Here is a 15067-nt window from a genome sequence, read left to right as displayed (position 1 = left end):
AATATAGTCAAATACATCTTTAACTTTGTTTATTGTCTCTTTTTTGGCAAATTAATTACATTCAAAATACGAGTGGAGAGAGAGTTATGGTTAAGAACTGCACAAAATCGTGATTTAAGAGGCACTGGATTAATTACTCGATATTATCATGTTATTTATTACTGTAGAATGATATCAATATATATATATTTTTTTTCAAATATCCCAGTTATCATCAGTACCACTACATGTATTTTAAAATATCAACATACAATGGTCACATTACTTGATACCCTGTTATAATGTGACTACAGGGCATCTCTAATACTGGTGTTTGTGATTTAAGAAAGAGTTTGGTAACACATTAATTGACAATGTCGGACATTTCCTGTTTAGTATTAAAAAGAGATGGGCAATTATGTGCCTTAAAGGGCCAAAAATCTGCAACAGTAGGTTTATTTATTTATTTGTTTGTTTGTTTGTTTGTTTGTTTGTTTGTTTGTTTGTTTCCCCATTAGCCAATACCAAGGTAGCAACTACTCTTCCTGGGGTCTACACAAGTAAACATTACATGATAATACATATACTAAAAATCAAAGGCAAAAGGGAACCAAAAAACAAAAGAAAAACAAGCAAACTACAAAAAACAACAGTAAAACTACTAATGTCAATAATAACAACAATGACAACAGGTATCCACACTTTATCTAAGTCAGTAAATAATTTAAAAAAAGGATAGTAGTACCACTAAAAACAGCATATATAGTAACTGAGAAAATACAATAAAATAAAAAAATGAAAAAACAAGAATTTTCCTCATTAATATTATGTAGCAAATAAATACATTTTTCATTTACATTTTTTTTTGTTCATGAATTATTACATGAATTGATAGATGATTGTGTAGAAAACTTTTAATGTTACGTAACACACGGAATCTTACTATAAAAGGCATTTACAACTCTGCTTTATTTAGAACCCACGAATGCTTTTCTTCAGGGAAATGAAGTGAAATGAATGTGAAAACCAAAGCTCTTAGGCAGCATGGTTCCAAGAAGGTAACCATCCCAGACTAGGAAAACTACAGCTGCTTAATTATGCAGTCATGCAAAACGAGTTGTAAATGTGTGAATCTGAGTGGGGACACTTCATTATACTCTCAAAGAAAGGAGGGCAGGAACTACCAGGTGAGTGATTTCCATCTGAATGGAGGAGGACTTTCTCCTCCTGAAGGTCCACTTGGTGGAGGGAGCAAATCTATAAAATAGAAATGTTATCAATGCCGGTGAATTATACGTACAAAAGTATTTCTATTGTGATTGCATCAAGATAGCAACACTGCACAGACCAGCTACAGGACAGGGAATGCTTACTGCTGGTTCAGATAAAACCAACAAAGATGATCACTGGCATGAAACGAGATTATCATGCTTCCTAATCCTAAATGTGTAATCTCTCTTGGAGCATATGTCTCTGAACCGTTGTAGTTTTGTTAGAAGGGTGTAGCTGATAATGTCAACAATATCCACGATGGCATCAAAGAAAGAAAGAGAGTGGAAAAATACAAAAGTAATAAAAAAATAGAAAGAGTAAGAAAAGGAGAGAGACGCGAGGAGATGGAAGACAGAGAGAGAAGTCTGTGTGGGTGTGTCAGGTGTGAAACTGTGGCTCGTCGTCCCATCATGCCTCCTCCCCACCTCCGCCTGTTTATCAGAAGGATGTGCAAATTAATCAAGGAGGAGGAAACCTTTCAAAGTCTAGTTGAAAGTCTGACTGCTTTACTCACTCTTGCAGTTGAAAAGATACAAGAACAAAGGCGAGGTGATACCGAAGAGGAGTGACAGAAACATAGACACATAGAGTAATGCCATATGTTCCTTATTACTCAACACATACATGCAGTGCTGTTTTATTACTATAAACCCTCTGAGGCCGACTTTCATTTTTAGAGTGAAGTTTCAGATGAAACTAGAGCGAGGAAAAACAGGCACGGCCATTTTCAAAGGGGTCCCCTTGACCTCTGACCTCAAGATATGTGAATGAAAATGGGTTCTATGGGTACCAACGAGTCTCCCCCTTACAGACATGCCCACTTTATGATAATCACATGCAGTTTGGGGCAACAGTCTTGGATTCCATAAATTGGGTATCACTGTAAAGCTGCGACTCTTGTGGATCCAATTAGCCCAACTGTATTCATGTGTGATGATGTTAGTCCCCGTAGGAGACATTTCATTGTAGTGAGACCATTTCTTTTTTTTTAAACTTGACCTAATTGTATAAAATGACCTGTGGTGACATCTAGGATAATCACAGCCTCATGAAACTTTACAGCCACTAACTACAGACCTAGAGCATTCAGAGAATGGATGGATCAAATTAGAGACCTAGAGCATTCAGAGAATGGATGAATCAAACTAGAGACCTAGAGCATTCAGGGGACGGATGGATCAAACTAGAGACCTAGAGCATTCAGAGAATGGATGGATCAGACTAGAGACCTAGAGAAGTCAGAGGATGGATGGATCAAACTAGAGACCTAGAGCATTCAGAGGATGGATGGATCAAACTAGAGACCTAGAGCATTCAGAGGATGGATGGATCAGACTAGAGACCTAGAGAAGTCAGAGGATGGATGGATCAAACTAGAGACCTAGAGCATTCAGAGGATGATGGATCAAACAAGAGATCTAGAGCATTCAGAGGATGGATGGATCAAACTAGAGACCTAGAGAAGTCAGAGGATGGATGGATCAAACTAGAGACCTAGAGCATTCAGAGGATGGATGGATCAGACTAGAGACCTAGAGCATTCAGAGGATGGATGGATCAAACTAGAGACCTAGAGCATTCAGAGGATGGATGGATCAAACTAGAGACCTAGAGCATTCAGATGATGGATGGCTCAAACTAGAGACCTAGAGCATTCAGAGGATGGATGGATCAGACTAGAGACCTAGAGCATTCAGAGGATGGATGGATCAGACTAGAGACCTAGAACATTCAGAGGATGGATGGATCAAACTAGAGACCTAGAGCATTCAGAGGATGGATGGATCAGACTAGAGACCTAGAGCATTCAGAGGATGGATGGATCAGACTAGAGACCTAGAACATTCAGAGGATGGATGGATCAAACTAGAGACCTAGAGCATTCAGAGGATGGATAGTTCTCCTAACTAGATTGATAATAAGGGGGTTTCTGAGCAGTTTTACACAACAGAAGTGTTCGCCATCCAATCGCTGAAAAATGCAATTCTTGAAGAAATCTCCAAATGTCAAAAAGTTTTTGATCCCAAATCACAGCATGTCTTTTTCTCTGGTGTTCCTCAAGGTCTTGGTGTCTTAATGTGGTATTTTGATGCGATTATTGATCATCTTTATCAATTCTCTAGTGGTAAAAAAAAAGGTTATATATAGCACCAAATCTGTGGAACAAATGTATCAACCCCAAAATGTCTGCAACAATTTATAGTTCACTGGAATGACCATCATATACTTCCATCATAATAATCCCTTATACACGTTCACATTTCATTCATTCATTCATTCATTCATGTTTATTTATGACTGGAACAACTTGACACACAGTGCTGAGCAGCATCTCAAATGAATCTTCAGGTTCCCAGCTTTCAGATGATGTTCACCACTTCTATGTGACATCTACTGCTGACCTGCTATCTCCCCCTAAAGACCCCCTGTAACCCCCTAAAAAAGACAAAAACAGGTCTATGGTGGGTCTCAGAGGGTTAAATCTGAGGAAAGCCACTAACTTAATTTAATGACTGGATTTTCTTTCTATGAGTAATCACTTAAACAGAGCAGAAGTTTTTCTCAAATCATTCTGAACTAAATCTTCACTTTCATTTCTGTGCATTCACTTCAAACTCTTGCATAATATGCTTGTGACTTATATAATTTGGTCCCTTAAGGGTTTGAAAAGCCACAAACATGTTAAAAAAATAAAGCTATATGAAAACACTTTTTTGACAAGTATATATAAAGATATAATAACTTTCTACTATGTAATTACAACAAATATCTTGTACAACTGTTTTTACATTTGGGAAGTTGGTGTTTTCAAGTGATTTGAGGTCATATTTCTGTACCGCCATTAGTAAAATACATTTTAATTTGTCAGTGTCAGTATAAAGCAGGGGTCTTCAGCTCCTCTCCAGTGGCTCTCTGTGGATTTTTAAAAATGGAAATGAATAACTGTTTTTTTGTTTACATTTTCATTTGTATTTATCATTGTTGTAGGTCTATGGTACGACGGAGTATTAGGGCCACATTGAGGGAAAAAAATAAAATCGGAGATTTCGAGAATAAAATCATAATATTATAAAGTAGTAATTTTACGTGCTATTTTCTTTTTTTCTCGTAAAGTTATGACTTTATTCTCGTAATATTACGATTTTTATTCTCGTAAAGTTATGAATTTATTCTTGTAATTTTACGATCTTTTTTCTCGTAAAGTTTTGACTTTATTCTCGTAATTTTACGATTTTTATTCTCGTAAAGTTTTGACTTTATTCTCGTAATATTACGACTTTATTGTTTAAATCTCAGATGTTTTTTCCCTCAATGTGGCCCTAATACTCCGTAGTACATTGTCTCTTTGTCCCTCACTGCATTAGACTCATATACTATATACTTAGACTATAAACTGTGTTACCTTCATCACAATTCTCAAATGTTTTACGGCACCAGACAGATTTTCTTTATTTTGTTTTTGCCTTAAATGGCTCTTTTGATAGTAAAGGTTGCTGACCTCTGCTATAGAGGAAGTAAATCCTTGTTTATGATGCAGTCTTTTTTGGGAGATGAAAATCAATATGAACATGCAGGTGCACCAACCAACCATAGCTGTTGATTGGATCAGGACTTAGCAGACACTCAATATAGCTTCCGAGAAAAAAGATTATCTGAAACCTTGTCCTGGAATTAAGAATGCTTTTAATTAAGGATGATCTTGTGATTGGGGATTAGTCCTAATTAGTAATAGCATGAGGAGAGAACATCTGCCCAGATGGTGTAGATAAGGGGTTACACTGTACTGACCGTCTAACATGGTCCTATAAGAATACTAAGCAGAAGCTATGTGTGTAAGATCTACAATTCACTAAATTACCAGGCTCCACTTCTATTTCAATGTGCCATCTACTGACCAGTCCAGGTTACTACCTTTAAGGTTATTGATTTATGTTGTGTAATGTCGCCATCTGGTGGCCACTGAGTGGAACTAGTTTAAGGTTATTAGGAATAGTAAGAAAATATAAAAGCTTATTTTGTCTGCCTCATCGTTGTTACACGAGGCATTGTAATCTAAAGCAACTGAATGAATAGTGGCCTTTAATCCATGTAGTTTGATGATACCTCAGTATTTTTATTCTAAAAGACTCAGACAGTGTTTATGCAGTGCTGTTTTTAAAGGTCCCATATTGTAAAAAGTGAGATTGTCAGGTCTTTTACATTATAAAGCAGGTTTAAGTGCTTTATATAAATACTGTTAAACTATCAAAACGCTCAATATACGGAGAAATGCACACAGCCCGTATTCAGAAATTGTGCGTTTGAAACAAGCCGCTAGGATTTCTGTCTATTTGTGATGTCACAAATATACAATATTTAGACAATTGCACGGTTTTAAACGTAAAAATTCTGACTGTGTCCCAGTTTATTTCCTGTTGCAGTGTATGTGAATAACATCAACTGACAGGAAGTAAACATGGACCCAAACTGTTGCCTAGCAACGCAATTCCATTGCAATTCCGTTGAAATGCACTAAAACGGAGCGTTTCAGACAGAGGGTGAATACAGGTATATTCAGGCAGACAGTATGAGGTAAATAAAGTTTTTTTGAACATCACAGCATGTAAACATGTTCTAGTAGAAACACAAAATACAAGTATGAACCTGAAAATGAGCACGGTATGGGACCTTTAAAGTGTTTCATTCGTTCAACAGTTTTTTTCTCTCCATATAGTCATTAAAGAATTAATAAAAACATGACTTATAATAATTATTATATTATAATTATAATTATAATTATAATTATTATTATTATTATTATTGTTATTGTTATTGTTATTATTATTATTATTATTATTATTATTATTTCAGTTTACATCTTATGACATTATCTTACAACTTCCAAAGTTTATTTAATATATTATCATTTTAATATTTTTTTTCTACCCCAATTTTATCCTAAAAAGAGAATAACTTTGCAAGACACCCATTTGATTTGAATAAGTCAGACAACTGACACCTCATATTCATCACATGCATCACATTTGTGTTACGCTAGTTCATCACACGCGCACCTCTAATTGTGTTACATTAAGAAAGTGATCAAACTAATTCATTCAATTACATCATCTTTAATTCATTAGTCTCAGAATAAGTTTATAGCCTAAATTAGCCTCGAAAGCCGTCACCAGGGAGCAAGAACAAGTCGTTATACATGACCAGCCCTGGACTATTGATCAGCTGCTTAAACAATGCATTGTTAAATGGAATTTGAATTAGCATTTGCTATTTGATTAACATATGTAGAGGGACAGCTATTCCAGTGATTGATGGGATTAGATTAGGTGGTCTAGTGGCTCTCGTCTAGCGGCTCTGTTTGTAGTTTCCTCAGTACACTTTTCGATGCAGAGGACCATACAGGTCCAGGTACAACAGTCAAGGTGGCTTAAAATTGAAGATAAACTTTGAAATACACTTTTACACTGTGGATTTTGTCCTGCATCACTTACATGTAAAGAACATTAGGGAGGGATGGCCAGTATGAACAGGAGGAATGATGACAGCAAACACTGTTTCACTGTTAATATGGGAACCTGACTATATTGTTTTGAGACAGACTTGAACATTTGTGAACCTATCCTTTCAGATGTTCTGGTTAAACCTGCAGCAGGCAGGATGTTTTTGGCATCATTGGGCAGCAAAGAATCCATAATAACCTTTCAGCATATTGTAATTCAAGTGTTCTGAGAGAAAACTAGACTTCTGCTCCTCCTCATGGCTCTGTTTACAGACTTTGAAAAATCTAGGCAGCTGTGTAAAATGTTTTCAGAAACATCTGGTAGTGTACTGTTTAGCTGTAAAAGGAGAAAGTTAGCTCCGGCTGGTGGGCGGTGCTTGGTATTTCCTCAGCAGATCTCAACATGACGGCCGGGTCACAAACGTTCTCATTTCACAGCTAAACAGTACACTACTAGATGATTCTGAAAACATTTTATACAAGAAATAGACATTACAGAAACAGAATATTGATTCATATTTGATTAGCGTTGCCTAGTCTGATCGTTTCAATTTTGCCTTCAAATGAAACTCGTGAGCTCGTGTTTACAACACGGGAAGTCGTGTACACGATATGCTTGGCGTTTAAGTGGTTAAGTCATGAGAACGGTGCTGCTAAGCAACGGCAATATTAACGTTACTGTCAGTCTAGAAGCCACAGAGGATAACAAGTTAGCAAGCTAGCAAGTGAGTAACATAATGCAGTAAATGCAAAGGCATAATGACAGAGGAGGAAGATGAGGCCGTTGGGAATATCAACATTTTCCTCAGACCTATTATAAAATTACAAAAAACTAACTTATTATGTGCCGAAAAATGAATTTCCATGTCCTCCGCCATTTCTGACAACGTCAACAAACAGGTCACAAGTCGTGAACTCGGAGCTTTCAGAAACTTTCCACTTACGAGGTCATGAATACCACAAGAGGGGGGTCATATGGACTCTTCTCATGAACACGGTAAACACCCCCCCATGTGAAGGCAGCATTAGCTACAATTTAAAATGAAAGCTGCATGCAGCGATGAACGGGCCCTCGCACCTTCCTGCGCGTCAAGGGTACTGGCGGAACAGCGGTGGACACCTCCCACAAGAGTCTGTGATTAAACTGTTCATGAGTTATGAAAGGGGGCGGGGCTATGAGTCTGAGTTGGCAGGTAAATGACCTCAGGCCTGGACCGTCATCAAGGCTCAGAAATTTGTAGCAGATTTGACAAAGCACGCTGAAGTTACAACAACTTCCTGTTTCATGGCGAATGGCGCAAAATGACCGCCATGCAACGGCAAGGCCATTCAACGAAACCTCAGGATTTTGATAACTTTTCAATGTTAAGGACTTTAGATGGTCCTGACCAAATTTCAAGTCAATCTGATTAAATCTGCAGGAGGAGTTCGTTAAAGTACGCGGCCTGTAAAACGCTAAAAACGGGTGAAAAAGGGCACATTGAATTAAAAATGTTTTCGGTATAAGTTCAAGAGACTTTTTTGTGCGTCTCAACATGTTACATCTGCCTACCAAATTTCATACATATAGGTGTAACCTGAACGAAGAGCTTCATTTTTCCTCCTCTGTAGGGGGCGTTAGAGAGCCATTCTGCAACACCCAAGCCCAAGACCTTTAAAATAAAATGTTTACACCTATAGTCTAATAAGTGTGCCAAGTTTAGCAACTTGTTGAGCACCTTAAGGCCCTCAAAAATGCGATTTATTTTAAGAATAATAATTCCTACAGTTTCAATAGTGCCTCCGCTGTTCGACGTCGTCGACGCTCAGGCCCTAATAAAGTTTGAGTGACACCTTCCTTTGCAAAAAGGGGATTGTAATTGAATAGCTCATCTGTCTGTACAACATCTTTGAAGAGGTTTATATATTGATTGTTCTCAAGCACTGCTAAGATATGTTATGTTATGTTCTGTCATGTCATGTCATGTCATGTCATGTCATGTCATGTCATGTCATGTCATGTTATGTTATGTTATGTTATCTTAGAATACATGCATGCATTTTATTCATTTCTTATCTTATTCCACTTGGAGGCACTCGAGATCTATTATTCCTCTGCTCTGCAGCCAGCTTACAGTTGCCAGTTCATCAGACTGAGCAGTTACAGGAAATCACGTGGTTGTCTGGTGGCATGGTGAAAATGCCCGAGATAAGCAGCTGGGGTGCTGTTGCTCCTAATGTTCCTCATCACAACTCTCTGTTTTCAGTAAATGATGTCCCCCTCCTGCAAGAGACTCCTCCTGACATCCTGAGAATCTGCCTGTCCTGTGTTGTTTAAACCTCTGAATTACTATTCAATGATCTATTTGTTAGTGTAGCAGTGTGTAACTGCTTCAATCCCCTCAGCCTGGCAATTTTCAGAGTCTACGAACAAAATAATGAAGTCTCTGTATTTTAAACCTTCTGCTAAAATATACAAATCGTATAAATAATCATATAATCGTAATAATAAATAATCGTATAACGCACAATAATCTAAAACAACCCACAATATAAATTCTTTAAAGGTCCCATACTGTAAAAAATGAGATTTCCATGTCTTTTATATTATAAATCAGGTTTAAGTGCTATATAAATACTGTTAAACTATCAAAACGCTCAATATACGGAGAAGCGCACACAGAAACTGTGCCTTTGAAACAAGCCGTTAGGATTTCTGTCCATTTGTGATGTCACAAATATACAATATACATATATATATATATAGATCATTACAGGGTTTTAAACAAACATTCTAAATGTGTCCCAGTTTATTTCCGGTTGCAGTGTATGTAACATCAGCTGACAGGAAGCAAACATGGACCCAAGGTGTTGCCTAGCAACGCAATTCCGTTGCAATTCTGTTGCAATTCTGTTGCAATTTTGTTGAAATGCACTAAAACGGAGCGTTTCAGGCAGAGGATGAATACAGGTATATTCAGGCAGACAGTATGAGGAAAATAACGTTTTTTGGTTTTTTTAACATTATAGCATGTAAACATGTTCTAGTCCAGAGGTCAGCAGCCTGAGTCTCTTCAGCTCCTCTCCAGAGGCTCCCTGTGGATTTTTAAAAATGGAAATGAATAATTGTTCTTTGTTTACATTTTCATTTTTATTTATCATTGAAGTAGGTCTATGGTACGACGGTACGACGGAGTATTAGGGCCACATTGACGGAAAATTATAAATCTGATATTACGAGAATAAAGTCGTAATATTTCGAGAATAAAGTCATAATATTACGAGAATAAAGTCGTAATATGAGAATAAAATCATAATATTATAAAGTAGTAATTTTCCGTGTTATTTTCTTCTTTTCTCGTAGAGTTATGATTTTAATCTCGTAATATTCTGACTTTATTGTGTAAATCTCAGATGTTTTTTCCCTCAATGTGGCCCTAATACTCCGTAGTACATTGTCTCTTTGGCCCTCACTGCATTAGACGTATATACTATATACTTAGACTATAAACTGTGTGTAAGCTGTATAAACTGTATAATGTTTTGTGTCTTCAGACAGATTTTTCTTCTTTTTTTTGCCTAAAATGTCTCTTTTGATAATAAAGGTTTCTGACCTTTGTTCTCTTAGAAACAAAAAATACACATATGAACCTGAAAATGACCACGATACGATATGGGACCTTTAATCAGAAGAAATTATGTCTTGTGGCTTTGTGGCTTCAGATGTTACTCTCTGAGCAAGCTCGTGGTTTCCTGCGGTTCTATTCTGCACTCTTAACCCATGGCGGTTTATGTGTCAGAGTTGTTGTTTTTTTTTCATTTTGAAGTACTGTTTTATTTCTTTTACTAGATGGCAGTCAAGAGCAACGATTCCACCTTTTGCTGGGACTTTTCAGGCAGGCAGTTTCCAAGAAATCACCTGACTGTTGGTAAAAGTGCCAAATACAACCAACCAGGGCGCTGTTACACTGCCTGAAGAGGCTTCATCACAGCTCAGTCAGGGTTGGTGTGTTGTTTTTTTTAGCTGACTGAAGATCAGTTTCTGTTCGCCCAACTCTGCTCTCTCCGAAGTCAGAAACAGACACCAGATCAGTGTTTCAGTAATACCTTTGTTCACAAACCGGGACTTCCCTCAACTGATCATTAACTGAGGAAATCAAACATCAATTGCTTGATGTTGTGTTGCAGTAAATATTCCTCCCCATGGGGAAGTTAGGGGATTCACCAGAAGACAGAGGGGGGTTTACATGACTATAAAAGAATACAAAGGTGCAGATATACAATATAAAAAAATGTATCCAGAATATTATCAAGACTTATCTGAATTACTTTATTTTCTAAGTTCAATAATTGCACATCATTTATTTTAGATTATTTTTAGCAACATGTTTCCCCTCTCTATCCTATCCTATCTTATTCTATTTAAAGTCATGTGTCAAACATCTGTCAAACAAAATGAGATGAGGTGTGGTAAAAGAAGCTATACTTTGGTGTCATTTCTGTTGTGCTTTATGCTGCATCAGTTCCTTTTATTACTTTTGGTTTAAAGAGGAGAGGAGAAGCGAGTGTTATGTTACAGTGAAGCGTGTGACTCTTTATCTTCCTAAAATGACTCCCTGTTTATTTCCTCTGTGTTGGGTTGTACCAACCAGGTAAAGTGTTTCAGGGGACAGAAATTACAATACAAAATATACAATAGATTAAAAACTCAAAGTTACTACTTTCATTTGGTTTCAGTGGTGGAACGTCACTAAGAACATTTACTGGAGCAGCCTATACACTGTGTTTATAAGTACATTATTTGCCTTTTAATGCTGCTTTATACTTTGACTCGATTGTGTTTTTTTATGCCTCCATATTAACAGATTTAGTTACTTTACAGATTAAGATTTCACATTAAAAAATCAGTCAAATCAGTTTATAAAATACATCAAGGTCTTTTTTTTATTAATTGTCAATAATCAATAGATCAGTCACTATACAGGGAAAGTTCATTTTAGTTTTTTCTGAACAACACAATGCATCAATTATACCTGACAACAACATGCACACAGACAGCCACAGCTGGCACAGAAGATAAATAACTGATACATAACATTCAAATTGTGGAAAATACAGGGAGAGTATCCACTAATAAGTCATGAAATAATAATATTAAAAAGAAGAGAAAAATAATAAATAATAATAATAATAAAAAAAGAATAAATAAATTAAAAAATATATATAATAATAATAATTACAATAATGATAATGAATAAATAAATAAAATATATATATAATAATAATTATTATTATTATTAAAAAATGAATAAATGAAAAATAAAAAATATAATAATTATAATTATAATAATGATAATAATGAATAAATACATTAAAAAAAAAAATAATAATAATAATAACAATAAAAATAATAACAATAATAATAATTAAAAATGAATAAAAAATACAATAACAATAATAATTATTATTATTATTATAATAATTATAATAATGATAATAATGAATGAATACATTTAAAAATATATATAATAATTATAATAATTATAATAATAATAATAATAATAATAACAATAATAATAATAATAATAATAACAATAACAATAATGATTAAAAAATGAATAAAAAAATATAAAAATAATAATAATGAATAAATAAATATTTGTGACCCCTTGGAGCATTTTTACACAGCTGTATTGTCACTTTTACTTGATTGAATAATTCTTCCACCACTGAATGGTTTTATTTTAATATAATCTAATATTTGCAGGATAGCTGGCCCTTTGGCACTGATAAAAACCTCATCTGAAATACTCTGTAGGCCTGGAGGAAGGAAAGGATATCCTGTAAATGCTCCGTCAAAGTGTCCTTTGTGCCTAAATGTTAATGAAGTCATTACACAGAAACATGCATATATATAGAGCCCAGTGTTTGCCATATGACAGGCTGTGTGGCAGATGTTTTTGTATCATATGGAATATACCACCGTGACAACTACTGCTGAAAAGAACCAACAGAAGCTGCATACCTAAAAGGTAGAGGAGTGTCAACAAATGCAGAATGCTTTCGGTCACCAGACCTCGGGCTTGGTTGTGGTTTGGCTGAGTCAGGCAGCCACCGAGTACACAACACAGTAAGAAAGAAAGTGAAAGAAAGAAGAGAAGGGACTTTCCAGCTCGGCTGCGTGGCGGTGCAGTGGCACGGTGCAGAGATAGGCAAAGGATTCTCGGCACACGTGCACATCCAAAGACACATCTGCACGTATACAGCATACTGTATATAGGTGCACTTTTATAGAACATTGATAGATCAGCCACAGTCACTATATAATCTTATTTTAATTATATTAATATACCGTATTTTCTAACTTTCTGCACACGTTGTCGGCCATTTTCTGTTAATGTTTTTCAAAGTCTCACCCTAAGATGGCGGCAATGTTTGGCATCTGCTTTTCCCCTTTGTGCCCTTTGCAACTCGCAGACGGCACACAGTTGTTGATAGGAAGCAGCCAAGTTTATGATGAGTCACCGTGCCGGACGATCTCCAAACTGGCAGGTTTTTAAGAACGATGAGGGAAAAAACACGTTCTATTAATTCATCCTGAGGATTTAAAAAAGTTTTAAACAGCAGACCAATAGAGAAGCGTGTAATCATTCAGGTAATGTTAAAACCTGAAAAGAAGTTAAAGTTATAAGATATTGTGATATGTTTTAAAATAGTAGGGGAGATCAGGGTCGGTTGGGACACTTAAACACAAAATAATCTCAAAAATAATTTGACCCCTGAACAGAAGCAGGTGTTTTCTAACAAGTTATCAAGTGTTGGGACGGTTGGGACAACTTGTTCTGGGCTAAAACAAATATATATAATTAAAAGGTGCTAATTTTGATATCCAGAGTACGACGGAGTATCAGGGCCACATTGAGGGAATTTTATTTTTGGAGATTTAGAGAATAAAGTCATACTATTTCCAGAAAAAAAAATTGTAATATTACGAGAATAAAATCACAAGTTTACGAGAAAAAAGTCGTAATATTACAAGAAAAAGTCGTTCGTTAATGAGTCATAATATTTCCAGAAAAAAAGTTGTAATATGAGAATAAAATTATAACTTTACTCGAAAAAAAGTCGTAATTTTACGAGAAAAAAGTCGTAATTTAATGAAAATTAAGTCATACTATTTAAAAAAAAAAGTTGTAATATTACGAGAATAAAATCCCAAGTTTACGAGAATAAAAGTCGTAATATTACAAGAAAAAGGTCGTAATTTAATGAGTCATAATATTTCCAGAAAAAAAGTTGTAATGAGAATAAAATTATAACTTTACTCGGAAAAAAAGTCATAATATGAGAATAAAGTCATAACTTTACAAGAAAAAAAGTAATTTCTTCCTCCACAAAAGAGTCAATTTCTCCCAGGTCTGAGTTGTTCTTTCTCTTTCTTTCAATCCCGTACTTAGCACCTTTAAATTGAGAAAATTGCTGTCTAAATTTTAACACTTTACAGTTAATTACCTTACAGTATATTTACACTCTCACTTGTTCACACATTTATTTGAGATAAAGAAAACATTTTTAAAATTATATTTTCATAAATTACTGGAATTTGGCTGTCTTTCGAGTCTTTATTTCAGTGGCACCTATCAGCTCAATGTGGTTACCAGAGGCTACATGTAGCCTATAGGTTCATTGAATTGGTTTCATTTTGCAAAAAAAAAAAAAATCAACAACTTGAGGGTTAAAAAAAAAGTTTAAAAAATGTGAGGAAGAGTCAGAAGGTCTCCAGTTTGAGATTGAAAGTGAAGAGGGTGTGGATGAGTATGAGCATGGTGAATGGCATACTGTCCCCCTGTCCCAACCGACCCCGCTCTCCCCTACATCCAGCTGTTAGTGTAACATCCTGTCGTTTGGGTCTTCATGTCTTTGCCCCATATTTTGCATAAATCACTCTTACTGCAGATACTTGTGCTGCACATGCACTTTCAGAGAGAAACAAAAAGAGAATATTCATAAAACCTTCTTCTCAGGATACAACTTCAGGAAAAACAAATGTCTAACTTATCCGTGGCACGTGACCAAAGTCGCCATTTTGTGGATGCACAGCAGTGAGGCTTGACAAAATGGCGATAAGAGTTGCCTAAGCAGAGCCGGATCTCTGCCAATAGAGGGGGTTAGTGCCGGTGTGTTTATGACACAAATCACCAGGCAACTATCCAAAAAGCCTCACTGCTACAGTAGTAGAAAGAAAAGCAAAAGCGGCAGCGCTGGTAGTCGGGGACTTTCCAGGTCAGCTCAAACCAGAAATACAACCGACAACAATCAACGGATATGTGATTAGAAAAA

Source organism: Sebastes umbrosus, chromosome 15 (genome assembly GCF_015220745.1).
Source record: "Sebastes umbrosus isolate fSebUmb1 chromosome 15, fSebUmb1.pri, whole genome shotgun sequence".
Classification (NCBI taxonomy): Eukaryota; Metazoa; Chordata; class Actinopteri; order Perciformes; family Sebastidae; genus Sebastes; species Sebastes umbrosus.
The sequence above is the reverse complement of the archived record's forward strand: the minus strand, read 5'-3'. Positions refer to the sequence as shown.